The 10233-nt window shown below is 38.0% G+C and overlaps 1 long non-coding RNA gene across 1 annotated transcript; it reads left to right on the forward strand.

Annotated features, from left to right (window-relative positions):
• Nucleotides 1-1918: 1918 nt before the first annotated feature.
• On the forward strand, nucleotides 1919-8687 carry LOC139362554 (uncharacterized). Its single transcript, XR_011621704.1, has 3 exons — nucleotides 1919-2026; nucleotides 5114-5277; nucleotides 8462-8687. It is a non-coding gene; the product is annotated as an uncharacterized lncRNA (long non-coding RNA).
• The last annotated feature ends 1546 nt before the right edge of the window (nucleotides 8688-10233 follow it).

Raw genomic sequence — 10233 nt, forward strand, 5'->3', positions numbered from 1 at the left:
ACGTGCCTGGCCAGCAGCCATCCCTCCCGTCCTGCACTTCCTCGGATGCTTCTTTGAAGGGGTTTGGTGGCCACTTCAAAATTCTTTCGAAGTTGGTTTTTTCTTCTCCCTGGAATTGTCTTTGTAAAAAAATAATTGTTACTTTTTTATTAATTATTATTTCTTTTATAGTTATTCTTGCTGAGCTACAATGACATTCATCTCAAATCCATTCCTTGTAATGGAGAGGGAAATCACTGCCCAGCAATTGGTCAGTGGCTTTTGTGCTTTTCATGTTTATATCTTAACATTTGCTGGATCCAGATGAATAGATGGCTTTAGTCTTCTCAAAAGAAATAACAATGTCAACCTCACACTTGTTTTATGATGGAAAATCTTCGCCATCATAGTTTTCACATGAAAGATATATTTGCCACTTCCCAAATGTCAAATCTAATAGAAAGAGGATATAAATGATATATTTCCTTATAGCCATCAACCCTTTAAGGTTATGACATGATGTGACATACCTATTTGTCATGATAAAGTAAGCACTTTTACTGATGTCTTGAATTCTTTAGTGTTTTCAAGTACTGTACATAGTCTGAATTTATTCTGAAGTGTACAAATTTCTATAGCATGTATCATGTCAGGCCTCCTTTATAGTTACCAGGGATGCATTAAATATTAACTATTTTGCTATAACTATTATTAAATACTTATGTATTAAATATTCCTCAATTAGGCAAGATTTATCTGATCTTTATATTTTTAAGTAAAAATAAAAATAGAATTTCAAAAATAGCAAAAGGCATAAGATATAATCTAATAGAGGGCCTACAATGGCAATGACATTTAAGCAAATATAGTTACCAAAAAATTCGTTTTTATATAATAACTCAATTGCGTATAAGACACAGTGCGTATTACAGAAATAAGCAAATGTATAAATTAATTGAGCAATAAATGTCAACAAAATGAAAATACCAAATATGCAAATTTCATGACAGTGCCAGTGGTTTGTTATGAAATGAATATTTGAAAGAAATTCAAGTTATGACAACCTCTGTTTACTTTTTCTTTTTTTTTCTCTATTTTATTTTCTTCATCCATAAAATAAACTAATATCTGGGCATGGTGGTATGCACCTGTAGTCCCAGCTACCTAGAAGGCTGAGGCAAGAGGATCACTTAGGCCCAGAAGTTCCAGTCCAGCCTGGGCAATGTAGTAAGACCCTCTCTCTAATAAAATTATTTTTTAAAATCCTAAAAAATGAAATAAATTATCATGAATCACTATTAGCTCGCTTCTTATTTCTCTAAGTAGTTCTATTTTTGTTAAAAGTAATAATCATTTGTCTTTATGATACAAAGACATAACCAGAAGAATGAGAATATTTATATTTTAGCTTTTTCTGCATTTGACACCTAAAAGAATTTAAATTTGTTTTTGAAATCGTCACAAATGTACATATGTTAATAAGCAGAAAGCAGATAGTCTTTTTGGATATCACTTTACCAACACTTCTTTTTTTTTTGAGATGGAGTCTCGCTCTGTCGCCTAGGCTGGAGTGCAGTGGCGTGATCTCAGCTCACTGCAACCTCCACCTCCAGGGATCAAGCCATTCTCCCGCCTCAACCTCCCGAGTAGTTGGGATTACAGGTGCCTGCCACCATGCCTGGCTAATTTTTTTTTTTTTTTTGTATTTTTAGTAGAGACAGGGTTTCAACATGTTGACCAGGCTGGTCTTGAACTCCTAACCTCGTGATCCGCCTGCCTCGGCCTCCCAAAGTGTTGGGATTACAGGCATGAGCCACCGTGCCCGGCCACTTTACCAGTATTTCTAATGTATCTTCATCTAAAATGCACTAAGAAGGAATCATGTTTTCTCCATTCACCCTGCGACCCAGCACTGCTGCTACTCACCCCCATTCTGTCCTGACCATCTCCTGATGCCTACCGTCAAGCACATGGAATCTATTTCCTGTTGAAACCTCTGCGGTGTAAAATGTCATTATCCTCCTTCTACAATTAACTTCGTAAGAAGGTGAGAATATCCATTGAAATTTAGCAAATCTTTCTTCTTCAGCAGCAGCCCGAGAGCTCTATACAGTATTTCCATATTAGCACAAAGTCCCACTCTCCTGCAGTTTTCCCTTAGGAATGTCCAACCCATAGCTCTTTCCTGTGGAGAAGGGGCATTAGGAAGCTTACAAGACTATTAAGATGGGAATTTTGGTTTAACAAAGTGATCCAAGAACATATATCTACATTATATATATTATATTTATAGTAAATATCATTTATATATAAAGGAGATAAACAAAACCAAATTATACTGTGCTACTGTGGTTCAAATTAAAATAAGAATCCTTGAAAGGCGAAGTAGCTGGAATATTGTATTTGTAGTTTCTGAGTCATGGAATCAACTGCTATTTCTGTATGTGAATGGTTTTATTAATGAGATTGAGATTGCTAGAGTAAACTACCTTCTTTAGGTCATGATCAATTGGATGAACTCTTATATTAGACCTGCTTTTCCTTTTTTATGGTTTTGAGACAAAGTCTTGCTCTGTTGCCCAGGCTGGAGTACAGTGGCGTGATCTCAGCTCACTGCAACCTCCGCCTCCCAGGTTCAAGTTATTCTCCTGCCTTAGTCTCCTGAGTAGCTGGGATTACAGGCGCATGCCACCACACCTGGCTAATTTTTGTATTTTTAGTACAGATGGGATTTCACCATGTTGATCAGGCTGGTCTTGAACTCTTGACCTCGTGATCCTCCAGAGTTGGCCTCCCAAAGTGCTGGGATTACAGGTGTGAGCCACCACTCCCAGCCCTGTTTTTCCTTTTTATACTCAATCTCAAAATGTGTCTTGTTTTGAGACAAATTCAGTGTTCCAGTTTGGTGCTGTTCACACAACCTAGCAAGTGCCCTCAGTAAACATCTGGGAATGAATGAAAGAGCCATTCATAGGTAATGAGAACTACCAAACAAGAAAAAATGATTACTAGATTTTTAATAAAAAGTCCTTTGTTAAACTGCTTGAGGCATTTTATGTCAATTGCAAGTATAAAACACTGCATTTCCACAAACATAAAAACAGTTTTAAGCATATGCTACCAGGAACCAGGTATTATGATAATTATTTTATATACATTACATTATCTCATCTGTGCCCCAACCTCCAGTGAGGGGCACTGTTATCTCCTATACATGAATAAGGATACAAGAGGATGTACAGCTTGCTCAATGTTGAAAGCTAGTAAGTGTCAGAGCCACGATTTGCAGTGAGTACTCAAGCTCTAGTACATGTGCCTAAACAATCATACGATGCTCCCACTGACATGGCTGCATGTCCAGTAGTATTTCATAATTATTACAGGTGGTCAGCAAAGTGGCCATTATAAAGACCACTAACTGAGAACTCTTTTCAGCTTCCTTCAATGATTTTATTTTCTTCCCTACCTCTGTAGAAATTTAAATTTTTGTTCTGGCATAATCGGTTTTATCCCCCCAATGAATTTCACTTGTAATGTGCTGTAATTGTGCTAATTTTCTTTATTTTTTATTTTACTTTTTTAAATTTTGAGGCCGAATCTTACTCTGTCGCCCAGGCTGGAGTGCAGTGGCGCGATCTTGGCTCACTACAACCCCCGTCTCCTGGGTTCACGAGATTCTCCCACCTCAGCCTCCTGAGTAGCTGGGATTACAGGCGTATGACACCACGCCTAGCTAATTTTTGTAGTTTCAGTAGAGATGGCATTCACTGTATTGTCCAGGCTAGTCTCAAGCTCCTGATCTCAAGTGATCAGCCTTCCTTGGCCTCCCAAAATGCTGGGGTTGCAGGCATGAACCACCGCGTCCAGCCTAATTTTCCTTTAATGCAATAGTTTACTTGTTAGGTTAATAGTTAAGTTGTTCCTGATATTTATATTGGGAAAATTGTGAACCTTCTGTCAAATATAAGATTTTAACAGGATTATAACATTCAATTATACCTTTTTAAATATATTTTGAAATTTATTTTTGCTTTTTCACATCTCTAACCTAATAGGATAATAAGCATAGAAATATTTACAACTACTTGCTATATATTCTAACTTTCAGTACACAGTAACAGGAAAAGGTGACAATATCTCACAGATTGCTTCCTCTCAAGGAACATTCAAACTCACTGGTTATGCAAGAGAAACAGGAAAGGATACAGATTTTATCTGCATGGATCTAGCTGCTCCTAGCTGGTGTTAATAGTAGATTTATATGTGTAAATAGAGTCTCTGGCAAAAGTTGGCCATCCTGAAAGCCTTATGTTGTTTTCCTATCCGTAAATATTCTTTAGTAACGGCTTCTTTGTATTATAATTTGAGAGCAAGCACTACAGCAGATGTTAGAACATTTTTTTTCTTTGAATTGTCGTGTGATATATTACACAGTTATACCTTGCTCTGTGCAAGAATTTGGATCCTGGAACCAAGTATTAATTTAAATTTAGAAATCTAATAAATATTTTAAATTCATAGCACTGTTTAAAGTTATACATCCATGAATATTTTAAAACTAAAATGAAGACTTCTTCATTTATAGGATTAAAAATTATACTGTTACTGTCCACAATTGCTTCAACTTACATGATTGAAAATTGTACTGTTACTGTACACTATTGTTTCAACTTACATGATTGAAAATTGTACTGTTACTGTACACTGTTGCTTAAACTTCCTTTGGCTTTTAATAAAAAGCAATTTCGGCTCACAGGTTTACCTCACTTTCGTTAGCACTTTCATTGAAATAACTGAAATATGTGTGTGTGTGTGTGTGTGTGTAATTATATGGGTGTTTTGGAAATCACAGAACATTGTCATCAGTAACCTGAATCTTTGAGCCGTTCTTGGATTATTAGAAAAGGATATGGTTTCATTCGTGAGAGAAGGCAACCAGAAGAAACAGTTTGAGATTGAACACAGCAAAAGGATATTTTTGCCTTGGAAATAAGTGTGTGGGTTTCTGGACACCCAGTAGATCATGGAAAATCAATAGGGTGCTAAGAACAGATCTAGTGCCCCCTCAGGGAGGAACAGAGAACAGCACCCTCACCCAAGCTTCCTAAAGAGCGTTCTTGCTCATTGCCTTTAGGATCTTCCATCAGAGGACAGAGACACAGAGGAAGTGGAGCTGCACCTGAACTCACTTTAAACACAAGCTGCCACTGCCAACACGAGTGTGCTGCGAAGAAAACATATTCAAACCCACAAATGCCTCCCAAGGAGGAAGGATCCTGTTGAAGTAGCCAGTTAGAGGTAACTTTGAGTTTCTACTATTCTTTGTGTTCCTGACATAATGAATAAAAGGTGTTTTTGTTGGGCTGAGCTTATTCGAGTGATTTAGAGATGAAAGCGTGATCTTAGAGATGCTAGCTAGCTTTTGCTGCATAATAGAACATGAAAAATTTAGTAGAGTTGGTGGGGACCCATGGGAGGTTGTGGATAGAGAAGGAGAAAGAAAATCAAAGAAAAGAGGAGCAGGCATAGGAAGCCAACTCCATATTAAGAGATTGGGGAGGTTACCCGTTAGCTGACATGACAGTAAAATATCCTGGGTCTTGGGTGTTAAAAGGACTGTAAAGGCAAAGGATGTCTGATACTTAAGTTGTTTTTCTTGCTGTTGTATAAATTTACTCCAAGTCCCGCCACCTTCAACAAAAATGGCTCATCTCCAGAATGCTTAGTTTGTATGTGTTTGTGATGCTTCTTATTGCTTGTTTATTTTTTCCTTGTATGAAATCAGGGAAAGGGGTTTCACTTCCCACCTGAGCTCTGCTGGTACGAAGCAAGAATGAATGTGCTGGACACCAAAATGATCCAACCCTCAATTCAGTAGAAGCAGGAGCTCAGTGACAAGTCTCCTGGAATGTGAGGATATCTTTGAGCTTTAACATTTCATAAAATAGGGATCAAGCCAATATTTTCCAGATAGTAAGTGACAGGACATCACTGCGACATTTGGGTTACCCAGAATTGGGGAAATTGACTCAGTATAATAATCAAATCCAGAAAAGACACACTCTGCCTTTCCAGTTATCCTTTTCTTATATCCCACTGGCAGCTACTCATCTTAAAAGAATCTTACCAACCACAAAGATTATTGGAAAACTTAGGTCATAAATATATAGGGAATATTGGAATGACCCAGGGGACACAGGCACACCATTAGAGTCAGAAGGTATACACACAGAGATCTTGCTTCTCCATCAGTCCAGGCCTCACATGGTGCAGGCTTGGAGCCTTGGGGCCTATGCTCCAAATTTGAACATAGGCAAAGGTCTTCCTATGTTGTCTTTCTGTTCTCAGATCATGTAGTCAAGTTTTCTTGGGAGCCATGTCCACCATCTTGCAGCATCTGGGTGAAGCCACTCCCTTTTGGGGTTGGGGCATTCTCAATTAATTGTTTATTTAGATGCTAAGAATGGTTCCTTTGAGTCCTATTCAACTTTATCTGCTACTGGCTCCTGCAGGCTCCTGTAAGAAGGCCTGGTGAGATATGTGGGTAATAATCCAAAGGCATTAAAAAATGCAACATATCTGCTGATTTCCTCTTTCTTTCCTCCTCTCCTTTCTGCCAAAATATTTAATCAATAGTTTGACCTTGAACTGGGCTTGCCTTACAGGTAATCAAGTGGTAGAAGTTTGTGCATTGATTAGTGGAAACCATTCACTAAATTATAACATATCTGTTGTACAGAGTGATATGAGAATAAATATGTAGGAGAAAATATTTGCAAAACACCTACCTAGTATAGGGTTTGTGTCCAACATATGCACAGACTTCACAAGCCTCAACAGTTAAGAAATAAAACGACATAATTATTATGTGAGCAATAGATCTGAACAGATACCTCACCAAAGAAGACGTACAGATAAATAAGGACATGAAAATACACCTGAGATCACATGCCATTAGAAAATCCAAATTAAACGACACTGAGCTACCACTACACATTTATTGGAATGGCCAAATGAGGTGGGTAGAGATTTCTAAAATACCAAATAATAGCAAGGATGGGAAGCAACACAAACTCTTATTCATTGCTCATCTGACTGCAAAATGGTACAGCCACTTTGGAAGAAAGTTTGATGGCTTTTCACAAAGCTACACACAGTCTTACCATACAATTCAGCAATTGTGTTCCTAGGCACTTACCTAATTGATTTGAAAATGTATGTCCCCATGAAAACCTGTATGTGAATGTTTCTAGCAGCTTTATTCATAATCTCCAAAAACTGGAAACAACTAAGATGTGAATGGATAAACAAGTTGTGATACATCAATGTAGTGAGATATTACACTGCGACAAAGGTGGGATGAGTTATCAAGCTACACAAAGATATGGATGAACTGTAAAAGCACATTGCTAAGTAAAATACATCATTCTGAGAAAGGCAATTTACTATATTATTCCATTTATATGAATTTCTGGAAAAGGCAAAATAGATGGTAAACAGATCAGTGGTTTTCAGAAGTCCAGAGCAGGGAGGTAAATAAACAGCTGAAGCACACAGTCAGAATTTTTTATGTAAGAGAAAATATTCTCTATCATATTATAATGACGGCTATATGAGACATGAATTTGTCAAAATCCATTGAACTTTACAGCAGTATCTATACCTTCTTCTATGTATCTGTATCTATACTATACAAAACAAAACAAACCCACACAATGATGGGGGCATGTTAAATGGACATGGGATCCAATAGAAAGAACTCCCAATGGCCGAAGCTGAAACAATCGGAGCAAAAAAAAAAAAAAAAAAAAATCATGATGAGTTTAATACAATGTATTAAAATTGGGTATGCACTTAAATAAACAAAAGATTGTGGCCGGGTACAGTGGCTCATGCCTGTAATCTCAGCACTTTGGGAGGCCGAGGCAGGCGGATCAGGAGGTCAGGAGATCGAGACCATCCTGGCTAACACAGTGAAATCCCGTCTCCACTAAAAATACAAAAAATTAGCCGGGCATGGTGGCAGGTGTCTGTAGTCCCAGATACTAGGGAGGCTGAGGCAGGAGAATGGCATGAACCCGGGAGGCAGAGCTTGCAGTGAGCTGAGATTGTGCAACTGCACTCCAGCCTGAGCAACAGAGTGAGACTCCATCTCAAAAAAAAAAAAAAAAAAAAATTGGCATGGGCCAGAATAGACAAAGTTCCTGCACAGAAGTCCAAACAATGTGTGTAGATACTCTACCCACAAGCAGAGGAGCACATTACCACTCCTTAGGTGTGGGCTGTGTATAGTGACGTCTTTGCAGAGAGTGCAGAATGGAAAGGCAGAAGCAAAGAGTAACTTTACAGTGGAGAATCCTGAGGAACCCTGCTGTAGCTGGGTGATAAAGGGTGAAATCACAGTCACACAGAGGGCTGATAGTACATAACTTTGATGTAATGTAATGGAAATGGCATTTAACCTCAGCTGTCTTTTCACCAGAATCCATAACCACATTCTAATCATGAGAAAAACGCCAGACAAATTCCAATAGAGGGGCATCCTACAAGATGCCTGACCAGTCCTCCTCAAAAGTGTCCAGGCCATCAAAACAAGGCAAGCCTGAAAAACTGTCACAGCTAAGAGAAGCATAAGGAGACATGACGTGAATGTGATGTGGGATCCTGGATGGGGTTCTGAAACTGAAAAAGGATATCAGGAAAAAACAAGGGAAGTCTGAATAAAGTGTAGACTTTTGTTAATAATAATGTGTTAATAGCTGTTCCCTATGTGTGACAAATGAACCATACCAAAGTGAGATGTTAATAAGGGGAAGTGGATCTAGAGTACATGGGAAATTTCTGTACTATATTTGTAATATTTCTGTAAGCCTTAAGAGTTCTAAAAGTTTACTAAAATATACAAAACACATATTATTTGATATGTAAATATAATATCTTATCACTAAACATTTCTGTGTTTTCTTATACAGGCAACTGGTAATTTTAACTGCAAAAAGAATATATTAAAACAAATTCCTAAAAGCAATGAAGTTAACCCACGAACAAATAAACTTTTCATGAAAACATCCTCACAGCAGTCCTCTTTTAGGCACTGTCTCCCAGAGCCTCCCACACTCCAGATTCATTTTCCCACCTCTGGATTTAATTATTGTTCCCATTGCTCATCTTGCATTTTTACTTCATTGCTTCAGAAATAACTGATATTTCCAAATAACAATGTGTTTCTGCCATGCTGAGGGGTCCTCAGATTCTTTGGTATACATTCAGTACCTAGCTCAATAGCAGGCACATAGTAAGCAAGCTGGTGGATACTTACTTGAATATTCAAATATTCCTTTAGCTGCTCAGAGTTTTTCTTTTACTTCTTCTGAAATCTGCAAGTTTGTTTTCCAAGAGCTTCGGCATACGGTGGTGGCAGTAGATTCTCCCTGCAGTGCACAACGAGAAAGTGCATATTGAGAAGCTGTTTGCATAGGTTTGCTAAGCCTTTATCATGTCTGTTGTCGTTTTCTTTAGCAAGCCTGGGTAATACTGGTTTATAATTTCTCTTTATGGGTAACCTCCTTTTTTTCTTTGACCATCAACCGAAAGTCATGACCTTCAAGTGAGTGACATGCACTAGGGCAGGCACACCCCTCTCTTATCCAGCCAGTTGGAAATAGCTTTTCCCCTCTCTCCTCATGAAATCCAGCACTGAGTTCTAAATGTGATGGTAACATCCCCCTAGAATTGCCCCTTGACATTTTTGCAGGTGCACTGGAGCCAATCTGGCATTTCTGCACAAGTGGTGGCTGCAGCCAACCTTTGCAGCATGGCAATCCCTGCTTTCTGAAGCAGTCTGTTTTGATGCCTGTTTTTTCTTATCACACTTGCAGCTTCCAGAATGCTGCTTCCTATAGGTTTTCTGTCAGAGTTTTAAAATATCTATTACTGCTCAACTCAAATTTACCAGTTTAAAGAGCAAGCCATACAGGCCACACTAGAAATTTCTAAATATAACAATTCAGGTCATGTAAAAAGGAGACCTTTAAAAATATATTTTATCATTTGAAAATGCTGCATTTACGAAGGCATGTTATAACTTAACTGTATCCCTGTATTAGCTTCTATTAGACTAGCAAAAAAGACTGTCTACAGTTCTGGAACATGTTTTAACCAGACTGTTTATTACATGAATGTGCATGAAATATTTAAACAGCAAAATTTCAGCATCTTACACCCAAGAAAAAGAGAGGAGGAATATGAGGGAAT

This window comes from Macaca nemestrina, chromosome 4 (genome assembly GCF_043159975.1).
Source record: "Macaca nemestrina isolate mMacNem1 chromosome 4, mMacNem.hap1, whole genome shotgun sequence".
Taxonomy (NCBI): domain Eukaryota; kingdom Metazoa; phylum Chordata; class Mammalia; order Primates; family Cercopithecidae; genus Macaca; species Macaca nemestrina.